Raw genomic sequence first — 20,716 nt, 5'->3', positions numbered from 1 at the left:
TCTTCCAACCCTGATATTCTATGATTCTAGGAAATGATCACTTTTGGCTGGTGTTGGATCACAAGTCACTTTGTTATTGGGGGCAGGGGCATTAAAGGGTGGTTATCTTTGTTGTGTGAATCAAGGGCAATAGAACTGTGCTTGGCATACCCTGACTGAGGGACTCATCCTCAACTAAACTGAACGTGCTAGACAGGGTGCATAGGTGCTTAACTGCGTGGTATTGGTGCTGGTGCTGGTGCTGGCGCTGACCAAGGGTCTTAGGCATCATTTTATCCTTCCTTTCCCCACTGTGTAGTAACAGAGCTGCCTGAGGCTCAACTGAGAGTCCTATAACAAACCAACAGAGCTAAAATCACTGCTGTCGGACAGTGTGCATTGCCATAGTGTCTTCCCCCCACTAACTGAAGTCACTATGAGCTGTGTTAAGTGGTGGGATCACTGAAAGGAGGTCTTGGCCCTCTCACTTTTTGCCATGAGTCTCCCTCCCTCTAAGTCCCCCACAGCCAGGCTGACAGCTGGAGCCTGGCTGGGCAGTATGGGGCACCGTGCTGCAGATCCTCCACCTGCCTGGGGTGGAGGTGCCAAGAACTGCCCTTGGCCCATATCCTGGCCCCCCGACCCAGGGCAGGTGGAGGGTCCACCGTGGTTCCCCACAGCTGCCTGCACACATGGCTCTTACCCTGGCTGGGCTGCAGCTCTGAGGTCCCATCCCCCATGGGGGCCTTGCACAGTAGAGACATGGGCCAGGGGCTGCTTTCGGCCCCCCCACCTTGGGCAGGTGGAGGGTCTGCAAGTCCCAGCCTGCTCCAGCTTTCAGCTTGTCTGGGGGCAGGGGTAGGGTGGGGCCATGAAGGGAGCAGGGCCCCTTTGCCCCCCCCCCCCATACACTTTTGAGAAGGCTCTGCTGCCACTGGATCACAAGGCATCCCAGAGTGCTGAGCAGCTGGTGGAGAGTGCAAGGTGCCTTCTTTCCCTTCCCCCAGTGCTGGGATGGGGGGTGAGGTCTGCAGATGCACCTGTGAATTCTGGGTCTGCATTGACCAAGGACAGCAACTGTGAGTAAGGTGCAGTGAAAGGTCGGGCACATTACAGGACTTTTAGTTGCTGGTTTTAAGAACCTAAGGCAAAAGGACCCTGCCCAACGTGCTCTGGGTGGATGTCTTGTTCATGGATTTATGTTTATGAATCCTGCTGTGTGTTGCGAGTGGAAAGTATTGCCTCTTAGAGGCACTCAGGAGCGCTGTGCAATTTTCCCAGGTTACTGAGTGTGGGCTCAAGCCAGTTTTGTGTTGTATCTTGTATTGTTGACAAGGAACCCTTGATATTGAACCCAGCCCTTGTTGCTGCCGACTCCAATGGCAGAAGAGTCACACAAGTGGTGGGGAAAGAAAAAAACCCAGATCTGAATTCCATACCCAGATCTAGACCTGTCTTTCATTGCGCCATAGTGGATGCAACCCAAAACTTTGGAGCCAAATTCTGCATCCAGGGTTGGACGTGAACTCCGTGAGCGGTAAACAATTCTGTCTCTGAGTTATGGAACAAAGGTTTGATCTGAACTTCGCAGCTTTATAACGGGCAGAAACAAATCTCTGGTTACGAATTCAGAAAGCTTAGATCTACTGTGGATAGAAACAAGACATCAGATCAGGACACACCTGTACATTGGGATATGAAATCCAGATCTGATTCTAAACTTTTTGAAAGTTTGAAGAAAAATGGGAGAGAGATTCAGATTGGAGGTTAAACACAAAACCAGATCCAGACCCAAGGTTCTTATCTGATATTTAGGTTGTATGTTCTGTCCAGACTTGTGTATAATTTTTGTCATAACAGCACTAGCATGGACTCAGGGTGAAATTCTCCTCTTGGATCCTCCGAGAGGATGAGGATATGTCTGTGCTGATGAGTCTATGGTTTATAGCTGGCTATTTTCAGTGTGTCCACAAGGTGCCAATCTTTCCATAGTTTTGCAAGAATTGCTTGGCTTGAATAATGATTAAAAAGGGTATTTGACAAAAGAAAAAAAAAAGTACAGTGTCTGGTGGCAAAAATACAACCCCCCACAAATAATATTATTCCCATTGACCTACTTCTAAAGAGCCTCTTGAATGCATTTTATTTTGGCACACATGCCATGAGGCTCTAATAAACATTGTTTTTCATGAAAAAATCAAAATGTCGGTTGTTTATATTTCATGGTGTTCAAAACTGGATCCATTTGTCATGTTTTTTAATGTTTTTGTAACTCGTTTATTTATCAAACACTTTTTTGAAAAAAAAAAAATCATTCACTGAAAAGCATTATAAGGGGAAGGAAAAGGCCAGTTTTCCTGGGGAGGAAAAAATTCAGTTGCAAAAATTGCAATGGATTTTAGTCTGGAATGATCAAATTAATGTCAGTCATTCACTTCCCATGGGGTTCTGATAAACATCTTTCCTCTGGGTCTGTGATGAAATCCATATACCAATATCTGCAGAAGATTTGAATCTATCTGTGTGCGAAGGACTGGGGAACAGTGTTGAAATAGTTTGTCATTAACATACACTCCAAGAAGAAAGGCAAGAAACTTCACCTTGCTAGTTATCTTTACTTTGTATTCCTGGATGGATGGAATACATCCCGTATGTGCCGTGCAAAGACAGATAGAAAAACAGACAGGTTGACAGATAATTCAACTGTCCAGACGCATCACAGAGAGGAGACATTATGGCATCTACAAAAGTCTCAGAACATCTGGCATCAGAGCACCCCTCAGTGACACTGAGACCCTGTTTCCCCACACATTGCCCTCTGCTCTGTTTTCGTTCCCACCTCTTCACACTCTCCCCACCATCCCAGCCTCCCACTCCTTCGCTTATTCTCCCCCACTCTGTCTTCCTCTCCCACCAGCATTTTTCTCTCCACTCTCGCTCCTCTCTCCACTTCCCTCCTTCCCCCTTGTCTGGTCTGTCCCTTGGCAGAGATTCTCAGCTGGAAGGAGAGAGAGGGACCCTCTGGGACAGAAAGATCCAGCACCCTTCCTCCCTTCCCCCATATGTCTCCCAGCTCCATCCTGATCCAGAGGGGGTGCTGATGAGTTTAACCCTCCCCTTGTTGCTCATTTCAGAAGAGCCAACTCTGACATACATAAGAACGTCCACACTGGCTCAGACAAAAGGTCCATCTAGCCCAGTATCCTGTCTTCCAACAGTGGCCAATGCCAGGTGCCTCAGAGGGAATGAAAAGAAGTGACAATCATCAAGTGATCCATCGCATCACTCATTCTCAGCTTCTGGTAAACAGAGGCTAGCACCATCTCTGCCCATCCTGACTAATAGCCATTGATGGGACCTATCCTCCATGAACTTATCTAGGTCTTTTTGAACCCTGTTATAGTCTTGGCCTTCACAACATCCTCCTGCAAAAAATTCCACAGGTTGACTGTGTGTTGTGTGAAGAAATACTTCCTTTTGTTTGTTTTAAATCTGCTGCCTATTCATTTCATTGTGTGACCCCTAGTTCTTGTGTTACAAGAAAGAGTAAATAACACTTCCTTATTTACTTTCTTCACACCAGTCATGATTTTACAGAACTTTATCATATCCCCCCTTAGTCATCTCTTTTCCAAGCTAAAAAGTTCCAGTCTGATTAAAGATTTCTCTTTCTAAAATGAGATGCCCTTGTCAATCACCTGGTACAGGGTAGAGCCCCACTTTCTATAGCCTGTTGTGAAAGCAACCCCTGCCCCCACCCCAGTGAATCAGTCCTCTCTTAGGGGATGTTTCACTTATGTGGGAGCAATGGCTTAAATTCTCATATAGTATTTCCTTGGGCCGCCCATGCCACCCCCAACATGCTGTCGAAATTCTTGGGGGTTGAAAATATTTACCAGAGCTCTGCTCTGGACAGCTCCATCTGAACTGAAGGCCTGGTGGGAGCTGAAAGTGCTATAATGACATGAATGCAAAGCAGGGGAGCCCAGACATTGTCCCACTGAGAGAGTACATTGCACCTCACCAAGTGCCCAAAACCTCAGATGATATCACCTTTCATAGGAGCACAGGAATTGACAGACCAGGTTAGACCCGTGATCCATCTCATCAGTTATTCTCTTGCCTCTGACAACCACCAGTTGCTTTAGAACTGCCCAGTAGATAAAACAAACAAATCCTTATTAATAAGGAAAAGTATCCGTAAGCAGTGACTGGTTACTTACAAGTGGGAAGCACAGTTGCCCCCAGGATGAGTCAATTCATGACTTCCTTGGTCCTTTGTTATGCCAACTATATAAAACTTTCTACTACCTTTCCTTATACATATGGATTAGCCTCTAATTTTCCCATTAGCTCTCTTCCCCAGTTTGTTTTGTGCTAGTTCAAACTGATCTCTTCCAGCTTTATGCCTCCTTGTATCTTTAATTTGCTCACAGACAGGCTTACTTCTATTTTCTTGCATGTACACAATTTTACTTGTGCTAGACCATGGCAGTCAAGCCTAAATATGCCTTTGCTCCCAAGCAGAACAAGGTAAAAGTAACACCCTAAAGAGCAACGATGCCCACGGAAGTTTCTCCCTGAGCTCTCCCAGTTGTATGGCTTATGCCTCAAAGAATCAGAATTTATATCCCATCATTTTTTTTCTTGTCTGATTTAACTGTGAATGGTGTCATTATCTATATAAATGTCTAATCCTTTTTACAGGTTCTTGACCTCAGTGACACCTTGTGGCACTGAGTTCCACAGGTGAGTTATGGTTTACAGGGGAGTCACATTTTACGCAGGGGTTAGGTTCTGAAGTCAGTGCGTAAGGCAAAAATCGCGTGTAGTCGAATGCTCATTGAGTGGAATGGTGGTTGGATTCACCTGAACTACAGGTACAGTATTTAAATTGTTTTTTTTCTCTTTTTTGTTTTGTTTTGCCGATAGCATATACTTAAAATTGCATAAGTTACATGCACCTATGATGCGACTCCACTGTATGTTTAAAATATCTTCTTATTGACTTTCCATTTTTAAACTGTTTTGCCTTCCAGTTTTAGAGAATATTACCTGTCACATCTGGCATTTCTCCAGTGGGGAATCCTGATGCGATCTACAAGCATGAGTGGATTTAGCCTCCAACCCCCTGGCATGCTAGGTGAGTATGTTATCCCTGTTTTACAGAGGCTGAAAATGAATCACAAAAAACTGAAGTAGCTTCACATTTGAATGATTTATTTAGCAGTTTAAATACACACGGCTGGTATGTGTGTTTTTTCCTTGAAAGATGATCATTATTAGTATGTATATTGCAGTAGCACCTGAGACCAGGACCCTATTTTGCAGCATACTACACGGAAGCAAAGCAACAGATAGTCCTAAATCATGAGCACACAATCTAAATAGAGAGTAAAATTGAGTGGAATATTCTTGTTGATTTAAGCTCCCCCGCACCAAAAATCTGCTTGTTCCCTGCAATAACACAGAGATCATGTTATTATTATTATTTATTTTTATTGTGGTAGTGCCCAGAGGCCCCAGTCAGGGGCCTAGGTCCCATTGTGCTAGACTCTGTACACGCACATGACAATCCCTGCCCTGAAGCAATTCCCATCTAAATTTAGGAAGGAGACACCACAAGTGGATACAACCAATAGATGTGGGGAGTACAGGGCAAAAGCAAGGTGACTCCGATCAGTGTGCTAAGCAGCCATTACAACATCAGACCTGCCAAGTTTAGACCTTGATAAATAAGACCAGCTGGAGAAGAAAATATAGATACATGGCCATGTTCTACTGTCAGTTACATGAGTTCAGTCTCATTAACTTCAGTGGATCAGAGATTCCTACAGGCCCCATGACTCTGGAACTAAGAAAAATGATTATGAGTAAAATGGAAAGTTAAGGGGACTTAGGTGTTATATTCATGGCATACACACAGAGAAGTTGGATCAGAACATAAATACTCTTGCTGGAAGGTTGCAATGTAACACAACTTGATTTCTTAGAATTCTGAACAATAAGGCACACAAGAACTCTGAAACAGAGGGAGACAAAGCAGGCTGCTCCCTACAACCAGAAAGGCACATGTCACCACACCTGGTTGTCTGCTAATTGACTCAGACAATCCGGATCACATGTTTCCCGCAGAGCCCCCTAGCCAGGCTGCAGGGCCAGGCAACCCCCTCACACATAAAGTGGCAGCATGCCATTTTGAACACAGTTTCCAATACTCCATGTTAGGCTTGTGACATTGACACTTTGGAGCATTTTACCTCAAGCCTCGTCACTCTGAGACATGATCCCTGCTTTAAAGACAACAGGAAAGCAGATGTTTTCCTGGCAGAATGGAAATATATCTGAATCTTTAAAAAAATAGTAATCTGGATTTAAAAGAAACAGAAAAAGAGGTTCATGATCCATTCCCCTTCCCTGCACAGCAGAAGAAGAGAGATAGCAAATATAAGAGCAGAACTGATTCACTGACACTGACCGCCCCCCACACACCTTCCTTCCCTCCAGCTCAATTGCAGAAATCAGTGTTGCAGCAGGTGTAGTCATAAATAAGGTGAGATTCATCGGATACCCTCACCTTGCCACAATTTTGCACCGAGGTGCAGTTCAGCTGGTAGTAGAGAGGTAATTTCCCTGAGGAGAGAGATAGAAAAGGAGTGTGGTTAGAAAAACATACATCCGCTCAGGAACAGCTTGCTGCGATCAGCTGGGAAACATTATAAACCAGTGGTGCAGGCTGGGTGTGGCATTCATCACCCCATGTCACTCAGGATACTGCAGAACAGGGAGTTCAGAGGAAAGCTGACTTGATTACAGTCTATAAGCACCTACATAGCGAACAAATATTTGATAGTGGGCTCTTACATCTAGCTGAGAAAAGTCAAAAACGGTAGCTCTCAATCTTTCCAGACTACTGTCCCCCTTTCAGGAGTCTGACTTGTCTTGCCTACCCCCAAGCTTCACCTCCCTTAAAAACAACTTGCTTACAAAATCAGACATGAAAATACAAGTGTGTCACAGCCATACTACTACTGGAAAATTGCTTTCTTTCTTATTTTTACCATATAATTATAAAATAAAGTAGTTCTGATATAAATATTGTATTTACATTTCAGTGTATAGTACATAGAGCTGTATAAACAAGTCATGGGCTGCATGAAATTTTAGTTTGTTCTGACTTCGCTAGTGCTTTTTATGTAGCCTGTTGTAAAACTAGGCAAACATCTAGACGAGTTGATGTACTCCTTGGAAAACCTCTGCATACCCCCAGGGGTGTTGAGAACCACTGGTCTAACACCATCCAATGGCTGAAAATTGAAGCTAGATAAATTCAGCCTGGAAACAAGGCATAAATTTTTAATAGTGAGAGTAATTACCCATTGGAACAACAAGGGTCATGGTGGATCTCCATCTCTGGCAATTTTTAAATCAAGTTTGGATGATTTTCTAACAGATCTGCTCTAGGAATTGTTGAGAGACAGCTCAGGCTAGATGATCACAATGATCCCTTCTGGCCTTGGAGTTTATGTTAGTGACATTGATGAGTGCAGGCAAAGCTACCTCACTGCGTGGCTTCATGGCCTCCTGCATCATCTTTTTCTGATGCAAGTAGTGCCTGGTGGTACCATATGCCAAACAAGATGTTGGTGGGACTCCTACACTTAATGACTGGTAACAGGTCGGGGAATTTAAATGAGAATGCTTTGGAGAGGTGCATAAACCCACACAAATGGGTTTGCATGACCCTCTCCCCCTTTTCTCTGGACACCTCTGGCAGGGATGCCCAGCAGCCAGGAGGCAACAGCTCCCCCTACCAGTGGCACTTCCTGAAGCCCAGGGAAGGAGGAAGCAGCAGGGTGGCAGGGTGAGCTCCTCCTCCTCCTATAGCTGCTGCTTCTCCTTCTCTGCTGCTGGAGTCTCATCCCTGCTGCCTGCTTTGCAGATCCCCCCTGAGTGAGTCAGGAGCAGGCTGGAGGCAGCAGCAACACCAGAGACTCCAACAGCAGGGAAGGAGAAGCAGTAGCTGGGAGGGAGGGGGGAGGAAGGAAGAGAAGGAGCTCAGCAGGCAGCCGCCACCCTGCTACTTCCTTCCTCCACGGGCTGCAGGAACACATGGAGCTTTGGAGGGGTGGACCCTTTTGCCCCCACTTGTGCACACCCCTCACTGGCAAATACAACTGGGTGCTTCTGTAGCATCTCCTATTCAAAAATCTCCAAGGGATTTAGGGAGCAAAATGTTGTCCTTCTCATTTTATGCCACACAGCTGAGTCACAGTTCACCAGTGAAAAGTGACAGATTAAAAAACGTTATTTGCGATATTGTTATACTTGTGTTGGATATTAGAGCAAGCAGGTGGGTGAGGTAATACACTGGACCCTCGCTAGAACAAGTGTCTATGTAGCGCAAATTCGCATGTAACGCAGTTGTGGCCATGGATCCCAAATTTAATTACTTTAATTGCAATTCGTTTTAACGCGGTCCCCACTATAACGTGGTCCCTGCGTTAACGCGGTATCGCACATGGATCCCAAATCTCGCGTTCTAGCAAGGGTCCAGTGAATCTTTTATTGGACCAACTTCTGTTGGTGAAAGACACAAGCCAGGGCCATCCTTACCCATACGCAACGTACACAGCTGCTCCAGCCCCTGCTCTGCCTCTTCTCCATGGCCCTTACCCCTACCCTGCCTCTTCCCACCCCGAGGACTGCAGCAGGGGTCAGGCCTGCACTCAGCAAGCAGCAATAAGTGGAGCGTCCCGGCCCTAGCCCGCTCCATGCCACCGGCTCCTAACCGCGCCGCCGATGAGTGCTTGGGGGCAGTTCCCCTTGCCCCTGAAGCCCGAAGGCTGAGAGCCAGGGGAGCAGGGCAGAGAGGGCTGGGGTCGGGTCACTCCACTTCCCGCCGCCCCACCCACAGAGCCGCAGGAAGTGAAGTGACCCAGCCTCAACCCACTCCACTCTGCCAGCTTATGCTGGGGCGTGGTTGCCCACGCCCCCCAAGCCTGCTCCTACCCTCCCGTGGAGTCCTGGGGCCAGCACACCCCTGGGGGTGGGGGCTGTGTAGCGCACCAGAATGGGTAGGGATGGCCCTGACACAAACTTCCAAGTTTCAACAATTTCAACAACCACCATCTGTCCATCAAACTCTCTCTAGAAGTCTAGTTTTACAATAGGCTACATAAAAAGCACTGGCGAAGTCAGTACAAACTCAAATTTCATACAGAAAATGACTTATTTATACTACTCTATATATTATACACTGAAATGTAAGTACAATATTTATATTCCAATTGATTCATTTAATAATTATATGGTAAAAATGTGAAAGTCAGCAATTTTTCAGTAACAGTGGCTGTGACATGTTTGTATTTTTATGTCTGATTTTGTAAGGAAGTAGTTTTTAAGTGAGGTGAAACTTGGGGATACACAAGACAATTCAGACACCTGAAAGGGGTACAGTCATCTGGAAAGGTTCAGAGCCACTGGTCTAGAACACTCCTGCACCAGCCTCACCTTCTGCAGGTAAAAATAAATATTTTGACCAGCTCTGCTAGACACAGTCCCAGACAACTCTGTGTAGCAGAAAGCATAGAAAGACAAGTGACTTCTAAGTGACATAGCAGACCCCAGACCTGCAAAAAATACACCCAGGGGCTCTGCTTCATGCACAATTGATGTTGTTATTATTATCACTCCTAGAATGCTGAGTCACGAACCAGGACACAAGTATGTCATGAGTATTTCTGTTGAGTTTGAGATTGTACGTTGAATTTGGAGTTGTGGGCAATGCTTGAGAAGAAAGCAACTGCTGCTTTCTTTCAATTTGCTCCCTCCCCATATCCCAATCTGACTGTTGCTCCCCTGTCCATCAAGTCTGTGCTGCACAACTTTTGCTTCAGGGATAACCCCACTATAAGTACACTGCTCGATGTCGGTAGCCCTTGAAATCCAAACATACCAAGAGAAGCTTTAATGTTCACACATCTCTCCCTCCATCCACATGTCGTTTCACCTGATCCCTGGACGCATCCAAAGAGGAGAAACTTGCGTTTGCAGACATTGCAGCGCAGAGCCTCCGCTACATCAGATAAACAGAAGAAACAACTCAGGGCTTCATCTGACAATGAGTTGGGTGGAATAATGGAGCATTGGCTATTGAAGTCAGTGGGTGTAGGAGCAGACCCACAGCACAAGCCCAGGTACTGCTCCAAAGAAAAACAATAGTTGGTAAATGCAGACAGCATTTCACACTTTGTCCACTAGGGGGACCTATTAAAAGTGTCATCAGTTTGTTGGTCCCTGTCATATATCTTACACTTCCTGGAGGTTGAGCAGCTACAGCTCTCTCTCTAGATAACTTAGGAATTTATGCAGGTCCCATTACCATACTGTCTGAGTATCTCAAGTCTTCAATTCATTTATCCTCACAACCTTCTGAGGTCCCTTCCAACCCTGATATTCTATGACTCTGATATTCTATGACAACACCCATACAAGGCAAGGAAGTGCTGTTTTACCAATGGGAAACAAGCCTAGAGAGACAAGGACCTGGTCTACACTAGTTACGGTTGCCAATTTTGGTTGGATGTATTCCTGGAGGTTTCATCCCAGGATATAATCTTTATGGAAAGATTAATCTTTAGGTGTCTTATTCCCATTGTTTTCAATTTCTTTCTTTGAGTGATTCCAATATCTTTGAGCAGGGATGTGAGATATCCACACCTTAAAGGAGCATTGTTAAGCTGATCTAAGTCCACGGATAGGTAGCACTGGGTCAACAGAAGAATTCTTCTGGCAACATAGCTGCCACCTCTCAAGGAGGTGGATTACCTTTGCCAGTGGGAGAACCTCCTTGTTGACATAGGTAGTGTCTACACTGAAGCACTACAGTGGCACAGCTGCCGCAGCACCAGTGTAGCATTTTAAGTGTAGACAAGCCCTACAGCTGTGTCTTCCGCTGTCTAAACTGGGGGTTTGGATGACTTAACTACATCTCTCGGGGCTGTGGATTGTTCAGTGTAGACAAGCCCTAAGACCCGGAGCCTCCAAGGCAGGGATTACATTCTGCCAGAGCAGAGCTTTGATAAATATTTTCAAGACCTGAGCCCCGGTGCTTCCTGTGGAGCTGAAGCCCTGAGCCCTGGAATATCCCCAGGGACTAAAGCCCCAGGCCCTGGGGCACCACATAAGCCCCAAACCCTGGCACACCCATGAGGCTAAAGCCCCAGGATACCTGCTCAGGGGTGCCGGAATGGGGTGGGCCAAGGGGCCATGGCCCGTCCACTTTTCCCCCTGGCCCCCTGCCCCTCGTCTTCTCCCTGAAGCCCAGCCCCTATGCCAGGCTAGAAGCCAGAGCTGGGTTGGGGTAAGAACCATGTGAGCAGCTGTGGGGAGCTGTGGACTCTCCATCTGCCCTAGGCAGGGAGACCGGGGGGTTGACACATGGGCGTTGGGCTGCTCTTGGGCCCCGCTACCTCAAGTAGGTGGAGGGGTCTGTGCTCCCTGGCAGGGCTCAGGGGTAAGGGTGCAGGGCCCTGGAGTGGGCAAGGCATCGTGGATCCCCCCACACCTTTAGAAAGAATCTGTTGACCCTGATCCTGACCCAGGGCCGGTGCAAGGATGTTTCGCACTCTAGGCAAAACTTCCACCTTGTGCTCTCCCCCCCTACGCCTCCCTCTGAGTCCGCCCCCGTGACAGCTCCCCCCTCTGCCCTGAGGCACCCCCCTTGCAGCAACTCCCCACCCTCCGCCCTGAGTCACCCCTCCGCCCCAGCTCACTCCTGCTCTGTGCATGAGCACAAGCACCCCGAGCCTCCTCCCTGAGCACTCCTGGGAGGCGGGAAAAGTGAAGCAGCCACGGCGTGCTCAGGGAGGAGGCGGGGCAGGGGTGACCTGGGGCAGGGAGTTCCACTGTGTGCCGCCCCCTCCCCTTACTTGCTGCAGGCAGCTCTCCCCGCGCTCCCCTGCCCCAGCTCCCTCCCTAAATGCCAGCGGTGACTGAGGCAGCCAAAGATACTGCTGCCGCGGTTGCTGCCGAAGAAAATGGCACCCCCCAAATCCTAGCGCCCTAGGTGACTGCCTAGTTCGCCTAAATGGTTGCACTGGTCCTGCTCTGACCCATAACTGAAACCCAGAGCCCCAAAAGGGATGTGTGAAAATGGGGGCTCGGAGAAATACTGCGTGAGAATTTACACCCTGCTCAAAGGTATTGGAATCAATCTAGCAAAGAAAGAAAATGAAATCAATGGGAACAAGATTCCTAAATACCTTTGAGGAACTGGGGCTAAGGCATGGAGAGAACATGGAATTGAAACCAAGCCAATGGACCTGCCTTTTTTTGTAAACTAAACAAACCCTTGTTCTGTAATGTCTAACAACCAGCCCATTGGAAATTCATATCTGAATTCTGTTCTAGCATCTGGATGTTGTCCTTTTAAAAATTCAGTTTAATTTAGCTTTTGTCCAGGACTTACCTCCTGAAAAGCACAAGAGAGTGACCAGTCCCACAAAAAAAACCTTCATGTCAGCAGAGAAAGAGGCAAGATGAACCAGACAGCCCGAGCGTGCTTCAGCAGAACACCACCAGGGATATCTCCAGAACTGGCTGTGGTGGAGCAGAGATTCTGACTTGCTTTCTCTGATCCCGTCAGCTTACGCAGTGCCTGCCCTATTGTAGGTGGGAAAAGTGAGTTTGAAAATTGCTCTACAGTAAAGAGTACAAATTGCCTGCTCAAAGGACCTTCTGACTTCCCCAAGAAAAAACTCAGTGGTCATCACATTTCCAAAAAGGTGGTAAAGGAAGCCCCCAAGGAACACACACAATAGCTGGATCTGTCTGCCTTTATATTTTCTTTCATTAACAATCTTTTTGAATAGGCATGAAGCTGAGGCTCTGACCACATGAATGTAATTAACAACTCGTGGACAATTTTTGCAACAGCTATTTTTCTTTTGCAGCTCTATCTCAATTGCAAATCAGCTAACAAACCATGATAAAATGCTGCTGATGAATATAATCTGGGGCCACGTGTCTCATTCTGCTCAGCTCCCTTTAAGAAAGATGAAACTGAGATTCAGATTTTAAGGTGAGAAGGGATGATTCTGACCTCCAGCATAGCACAAGATGTAGAGTTTCACCCAGTGATTCCTTCGCTGGAGGGATTTATTCTTGGCTTGGAAAAGGTCCAGAGTAGGGCAGCAAAACTGGTCAGAGTAATATGATAAGAGATTTCAGGGACTAGAATATTTTTAGCCTGATAGAGAGAAGACCTAGAGTTAGATTGGGAGTAAATCTGTTTTTCATATTTTCCTTTTAAATAAATACTGGGAAGTTTGCTGGTATGTTTCATTTGAAAGAAAGAAAGAAAGAAAGAAAGAAAGAAAGAAGAGTGAAGTGAATACAGTCAGCGGCACATAGAGCAGAAAGTACACGGATGGGTGCTCTCTTCTGGCTCAGATCCTCAGTGCTGTAAATCAGCATAGCTCCTTTGAAGTCAATGGTCCTAAATTTGTTTAGGCCAGCTAAGGATCTGGCCCTCCCTGTTTTGTAATCCATCTTCCTGGGGCCCCTGAGTGCCCTGGCTTGAATCATCTTTACTTTTCTATTCAGTCATCTCTTATGATAAACACCCTCCTGCTCCCTTTGGCTGAGCTCCAAGCCCTGAAGCAAACACAAAAGCCACATTCAGTGCCAATAGTGGAGCTGCTGACCTCCATGCTACAGGTAGAAAACAATGTTCTCTTATGAGTTACTGGACTTCATGCAAGACAAAGGACTCGCTAGAACTACAGGTTTCCTCTTTCTCTGGACCTGCTACCAAAGAAGGGATTTTGACTACCATTGAAATTACTAGTCTAAGCTTCCACTACTGGAGGGGATGATAGGACCTGCCAGCAAATGAGCTGTCACCAGGGCACATAAGACCAAAGAGAGGCGAGTGCATGAATGTGCAGAACGTTGTGGGCGCAGCTCATTTGAAAGTTTGTGGTGAGCTGGGAATGATTAAACACCTTTGACCCAACACAGGACTCAATGCTACAAGCTTTATATTAAAAGTCCCATCCTTTACAAACTGAACTAAGCAGGCTCATAGGGAGCACACTAGCTGATCCGATACTTAAGTAGCTGCCTATGAAACATCACCTTCTGTATGTCAGACCCGTGTTCTGCTCTCACTGATTTTAGAGGATGAATCTCATGCAGTTAATATTCTTTAAACACGGCAAATGAAAGCTACAGGTGTCAGCTGGAGCCCAGCATAGGAAGAAGAAAGATAACGAGCATTTTATGTAGAAAAGTCCAATGCAGTTCAAATCTTATTGGGAGATCTCTTACCAGGCAATATCCAGCCAAGCAGCCTGCTGGCAAACTGAAGTCCAAGCGTCTGCCCTCTCAAGGTCTCCTCCTGCCTTCTCACAAGATCCACCACAGCTCCACATACAAAAAAATTTTGTTTGAACCAATGGTCACAGGTTATTCAGTCCCCGAGGTGGGGGTAGGGATATTGTTTTCTTGGAACAATGCTTCCCCCATGCACTCTGCACCTGAGTAAACAGGTGCCTCACCCTCCTTTCCAGCACTGTGCTTCCTGAACACAGATAAGTTAACTCTATGTATGTCTACACTGCTGTGTCAGCCCAGGGTTAGTAGAACTCCAGTTCATAGGCACCAGCTCCATGTGTGCTCCAGGGCTGGAAAATGAGCAGGTGCTTAGCACCCACTGGCAGCCAAGCTGCCCCATCTTCCCCCTCCCTCCCACATACCATGGAACAATTGTTTAGTGGTGAGCAGGAGGCGCTGGGTGGGAGGGGAGGAGCGGGGATGTGGACCAGGGATGGGACCAGCATTAGGGGGTATCAGGCAGACAATTGCCCAAGGCCCCATGCCACAGGGGTTCCCACAAAGGTAAGTTGCTCAGGCTTTGGCTTCAGCCCCAGGCAGCAGGGTCCTGGTTTCATCCCAACACTGCAAGGCTTCAGCTTTCTGACCTTAGCCCCAGCAAGTCTAACACTGGCCCTGCTTTGTGGTCCCCCTGAAACCTGCTCACGGCCCCCTAGGGGCCCTGGACCCCTGTGTCATGGTATAATTCCCCATTCTGAACCTTAGCGTCCAAAAGATGGGGTACCAGCATGAATTCCTCTAAGCTCCATTACCAGCTTAGTACTTGTAGCGCTGCCACCAACCAGGAATTCCAGTGCCTGGTACACTCTGGTCCCCCCAAAACCTTGCCCGGGGAACCCCAAGACCCAGATCCTCTGGATCTTAACACAAGGAAAGTAAACCCTTTCCCCCACCGTTGCCTCTTCCAGGCTTCCCCTCCCTGGGTTACCCTGGAAGATCACTGTGATTCAAACTCCTTGAATCATTAAACAGAGAGGAAAATTCCCTTTCCTCCCTCCTTCTCTTTCCCTTTCCCAGACTCTCCCTGAGAGAGACAATAATCCTGACACAGAGAGAAATTAGCCTTTCTCTCCCCCTTCCCTCCTTTCTCCCCACCAATTCCCTGGTGGATCCAGACCCAGTCCCTGGGGTCTCACCAGAATAAAAAAAAAAACAATCAGGTTCCTAAATAAGAAAATCTTTTAATTAAAGAGAGAAAAACAGTGAAAATTATCTTTGTAAATTTAAGATGGATTAGGTACAGGGTTTTTCAGCTATAGACACCGGGAATACCCTCCCAGCCTAAGTATACAAGTACAAATTAAAATCCTTTCAGCAAAATACAAATTTGAACTCCTTCCAGCCAAATACACAATTGCAAATGAAGAAAACAAATATAAGCCAAACTCGCCTTATCTTCCTAGTACTTACTATTTTGAACTTATAAGAGCCTGTATTGGAGAAATTGGAGAGAAACCTGGTTGTACATCTGGTCACTCTCAAAACCCAGAGAGAACAACAACCAAAAAATAACAGCACACACAAAAACTTCCCTCCTTCAAGATTTGAAAGTATCCTGTCCCCTGATTGGTCCTCCAGTCAGGTGACAGCCAGGCTCACTGAACTTGTTAACCCTTTACAGTCAAAAGAGATATAAAGTACTTCTGTTCTATTAACTCCTGCTATCTGTTTATGACACCCTGGTTGAGAACCTCTGGGCTAAACCACTTGAGTGGTGATATTCCTACAATTCCTTCTCACATTCCCCCTCCCCACATGTTCCCAGAAGGACAGGCACAATTCAATCCTGCCCACCGGGAATTCATGGGGAAAGAATCCCTGAGTGACAGCTTACTACAGTCAAAGAACCATGGGTCATTCTCCCAGACACACAGTTGGGTGTGGACACAGTCCGCACCATTGTGGACACAGTCATTCAGGTACAGATTTGCCATCTGACTAGGCAAAACACCAAGCACCAACCACCTGGACTAACTCTGCAGTGAAGACATACTGTATGTGAGTTGATTCGTAGATCGCCCGGAAAGAAGTACTCATTTGAATGTTCCTTGCTGTACAGATCCCAGTCTTCCTGCATGCCAGGGAAACAGTCCCCACCCTGGTGCTCGGAATACACAACTGAGGAGAAGAGGAGTAGGGATACAATGGAGGCCAGGAGGATAAGCATTGTCCACCTTGAACTACCATTGGGGATAAAAATGGAGAGTTAACTTCCATTGAGCACTATGTGCCAGAGAACTCATCCTTGAAACAATCCATTCATGGAGACAGAGGGATGGATGAAAATCAGGATGCAGATACGTGTCCTCTCTGCAGAAGACCCTGGCTTCTTTCAGATCCCCTCTACATTCTTTGGGATCTGAGAGTACAGAGCCAAGGCCCATCTGGGGCTGGGGAATCCATTATCCTCATTCCCTGACAGAATCGTCCTAGAGAACTCAACACATGGACTCTCCATGAATGTTCTGTTCTGACCCCATCAGTCCAACTCCACCCATTTGTTAGGGAGTCACAGAGACAGAATGGGAGAAGAACTAAAGACCACCAGTGTCTGCAGTTACAGTAAATTGTTAAGTATCAGAAGGGGTAGCCGTGTTAGTCTGGATCTGTAAAAAGCAACAGAGAGTCCTGTGGCACCTTTAAGACTAACAGATGTATTGGAGCATAAGCTTTGTCAGATGCATGAAGTGGGTATTCACCCATGAAAGCTTATGCTCCAATACATCTGTTAGTCTTAAAGGTGTCACAGAACTCTCTGTTGCTTTTTACAGTAAATTGTTATTGATGTAGGACATGCCTTCTGAGCTTGTCCCAGTTCTGCAGTGGAAGCCAAAATAATTCAAAGGCCCCTTTTCCCCCTTTGGAGATTATGCCCAAATAAATTTGTTAGTCTCTAAGGTGCTACAAGGACACCTCATTGTTTTTGTTGATACAAACTAACACAGCTACCACTCTGAAATCTTTTTCTCTATTGCGTCCTGAGACCAAACACAGAGATCAGTTCCATCCTGTTTTCCAAAGAAAGGAACACCAGCCACGCAGTGTTCTGCCTTATTGAAAACCAGAGATACAATATATAAATTATATTTAAAAAAAACCCAACCTCCTAATAATGTGGTTTATACCAGAGCTTTTGTGAGCAGAGAATTTCTAATGTCCATTATCCTTTTAGGCCAGTACATATGGATATTTAATGTTTGTTTTGTATCCCCAAGGTTGTTCTGTTCTACATCTAGATCGCTCTGTGTTTTCCTTCAAGATGCAAGACCCTAAAGGCGGGGACTAGCCTGCATTAACAAACATTAGCCTAGAAGAATCCCAGCCCTTGGTCCTGCATATTTAGTTCTCAGCCAGCAGTTTCCCCTCTTCTGTTTCTTTTGAGCTAACTACAAACAGCCTCATGTCCCCTTTTCATTTCAGAACCGTCTATTGACAGATGATCACATTTCCCCTGCTTTCCTGTCTAGGCAGGTTGGGGCTGGGAGGAATTAGAAAATAATCACTGGAATTTTCTAAGTCAGACTTTTAACATACGCCATCACTTTCCTCTTTTAAAATAACATTTGTTCTATAGAACAGTCAACACCTAGTTCTTCTTCAAACGATGTTAACACAAGCTCTGAACTACTAATTTCCTTACTGTCCCCTTTATATTTTTAGCAGAGTACAATGACATAAAAGAGAAACAGAAAACAAATGAAAACAATTTTCAATATTATTAATTGAGGACACATTTTTAATCGGTTTATTACCATCTTGTTTTACTCTCAAGCCTGTTTTTGTAAATCATCACTAATGAAGTAACAAGGAGTTACAGAAATGTATAGGAAAGAATACAGTGTGGTCGGAATCTTCAGCCTGAAAAAATCTCTCTGAAAATAACGAGAGCTGTGTGGAGACTATGAGATGGGAGTAGTTAGATGCAGCCCTGTACAGAGCTCGAGACAATGTAGAAAGAAATAAAGAAGCTACTGATCGCTGAAGGGGGACAATCAGGTGCTGTAGGGTTATTTTGTCCCTTTCCTGTCTGGGGGAGAAAAGGAGAAAAATCGTCTCCCACTCTCATAGGATGATGGAACTGTCAATTTGTCTTCTCTTCATGTTATATTAAAGCTCAGAGACAGGAAAATGCATTTCCTGTCTAAGTTCGTGGTGAGAACAGAGCATGTTTTTCAAATCAGGCTGAGACAGTAACCAAAATAATGATCATGTATCTAAAACAGACCGCCCAACGTGGGGCTCGAACCCACGACCCTGAGATTAAGAGTCTCATGCTCTACCGACTGAGCTAGCCGGGCTGTGGTCAAAAGCATGCCCCAGGTATAGTGATAGTGTAGAAGGAGCCCTATGGAGGTTTATGCTCTGAGGCTCGTTTTTTCTTTCCTTTTTTTTTTTTACGCCGCAGCTACGAAACAGGCGATGTCACAAGGCTCCAGACGCTGGTGGGTGGCTCACCATGGGCTAGGCACAGCCTGCCGGATCACCCCCACCTCTCTGCTTTACACACCACGAGCCCACTCCCTCCGTAAATAGGGCTGTTTCAGGGTAATAGAAGTCAGCTTCGCTTTCTGCTTCTCATTCACAAACCTGACACCCCCTACAAGGTACATTCCCCTCTCTCCTCCCCTAGTCAACCCTGTAAGAACAGTAAAGAGAAGACAAAGAACTTCGTTCATCCGTGTAGCAGAGAAAACTCTTTGTCAAAAGGCTTTAGGAAATAAAAACATCATCCACACTCAGCTGCCGCTTTCCGTGCCCCACACACCCATGGGAATCGTCCCCCTCGCCTCTACCTAAAGCCGTTCGGGAATCTCTGGGGCAGCGCTGCTGGCGCTTTCCCGGGGTCGGTCTTAGGCGAAATGAGCTGGTTTTGGATTCGAACTATATGCAACGGGATAAAGCTTTAATAGTGCAAAACAGCTGACAGCATTAGTTTCATTTCACCAGTTTTTCACGGCAGAGATTAAAAGACGTGACCTCCGCTGCTAAGCAAAGAGTGAGACAATTAACCTTCTGGCCTGTGAGAGTCATTATTCACGTGCTCAAGCGGTGTCGGGTCATTTAACTCCCCACCCCATCATCCTTTCGAGATGCCGTTTAATGTGAACAGACCCCTTTGTTCTGTGCAGTTAGAATCGTGCCCTAGAAATAGATGATCTCCTGGGAGTGGGATTTGTATTCTTCCACAAGGGGAGGGGCTGTTTGACAGCTCTAATGTGGGAAAGTCACCGCTTCTCGAGAGGGGGCAGACAAGCCGTTTCCCCCCCGCCGCCCCCTTCCACACACATTTTTTCAGGGCATCAGGTCCCCCTGGGAAGAAGCTCCTCAAGGGAAACGTGGCCCTAGGAGTGTCAGAGAAGGGGGGACTGTTTGCATTAGGAGGTGGCTGAGGGAAACCTGCAATTACTTGTGCCACTCCAGCTTCTGATAAAAGTATTTCTGGGGAAGGGCCCAGGACACCCGGTGAGAAGAGAAGGGGTGCTCGGCCCTTCGGGTCCTTCCTGAGCACATGGGATTGACAAATTAGGATCTGGGCCAGGCAAAGCTCAGAGTCCCTCTCCATGCAATCAAACTCCTGTCAGCTATTGTGAGGTGGTATCAGAACCCCTCCCTTGGCTTCTAGGACAGAATGACTGTCAGTTCCATGTGTCTTCCTGGAAGAGACTACAGGTGGGTAGAAGACAAAGAGGGGAAGGTGGCGCTGCTGTAAATGAAAGCAGAGGAGGCTTGTTCCTCTTCAGACTTGTTTGTGTTGCTCTTGTGATCCTGCTGTAGGAAGCTAAAGCTTAAGTGGAGTTTGTTTCAGTAGCCTTTAGTGGGACTCAGGCTGTGATCCTGAGGTTCCTTTACTCCCTGTTGTTGCTCCTTCTGGGGAATGGAAAATGGACCAACTTCACAACTTGGAGACAAGGTAGCCTGCATAAACCTAGGATAGGTAACAAAACGCCTTTTCATCAGATCCCTGGTGGTCTAGTGGTTAGGATTCGGCGCTCTCACCGCCGCGGCCCGGGTTCGATTCCCGGTCAGGGAAAGAAGATTTTTTAGCTTCCCTTTGTTCTTCATGAGTTTGGGAAGGTCTTCGAAGGCTATTTCAAAATTGAACCTTCCAGGTGCCTCAGAGCAGAATTGAGGCCTCTCCTAACTGAGGACCTTTCATAAAAATAGAGCTGTGCAAATCACTTATTCTCTTGCTAGCTAGCCTAACCAAAATTATAACAACAACAAGCTAGGTTGACCAAAATGATTTTTTTTCAGTTTTCTTTTTTAAACAAAACTAATATATATATATATATATATATAATATAAATATATCTGTTTGTCAATCAAAATATTTCAG

General features: G+C 46.2%; 2 non-coding genes across 2 annotated transcripts; one reads left to right on the top strand and one right to left on the bottom strand.

The window, feature by feature from the left end:
* Nucleotides 1–18,604: 18,604 nt before the first annotated feature.
* Nucleotides 18,605–18,677, bottom strand: TRNAK-CUU (transfer RNA lysine (anticodon CUU)). Its single transcript has one exon. It is a non-coding gene; the product is annotated as a tRNA-Lys (tRNA).
* A 1,661-nt stretch (nucleotides 18,678–20,338) lies between these two features.
* TRNAE-CUC (transfer RNA glutamic acid (anticodon CUC)) lies at nucleotides 20,339–20,410 on the top strand. Its single transcript has one exon. It is a non-coding gene; the product is annotated as a tRNA-Glu (tRNA).
* The last annotated feature ends 306 nt before the right edge of the window (nucleotides 20,411–20,716 follow it).

The sequence above is a fragment of the Chelonoidis abingdonii genome, chromosome 13 (genome assembly GCF_003597395.2).
Source record: "Chelonoidis abingdonii isolate Lonesome George chromosome 13, CheloAbing_2.0, whole genome shotgun sequence".
Lineage (NCBI taxonomy): Eukaryota > Metazoa > Chordata > Testudines > Testudinidae > Chelonoidis > Chelonoidis abingdonii.
The sequence above is the reverse complement of the archived record's forward strand: the minus strand, read 5'-3'. Positions and strand labels throughout refer to the sequence as shown.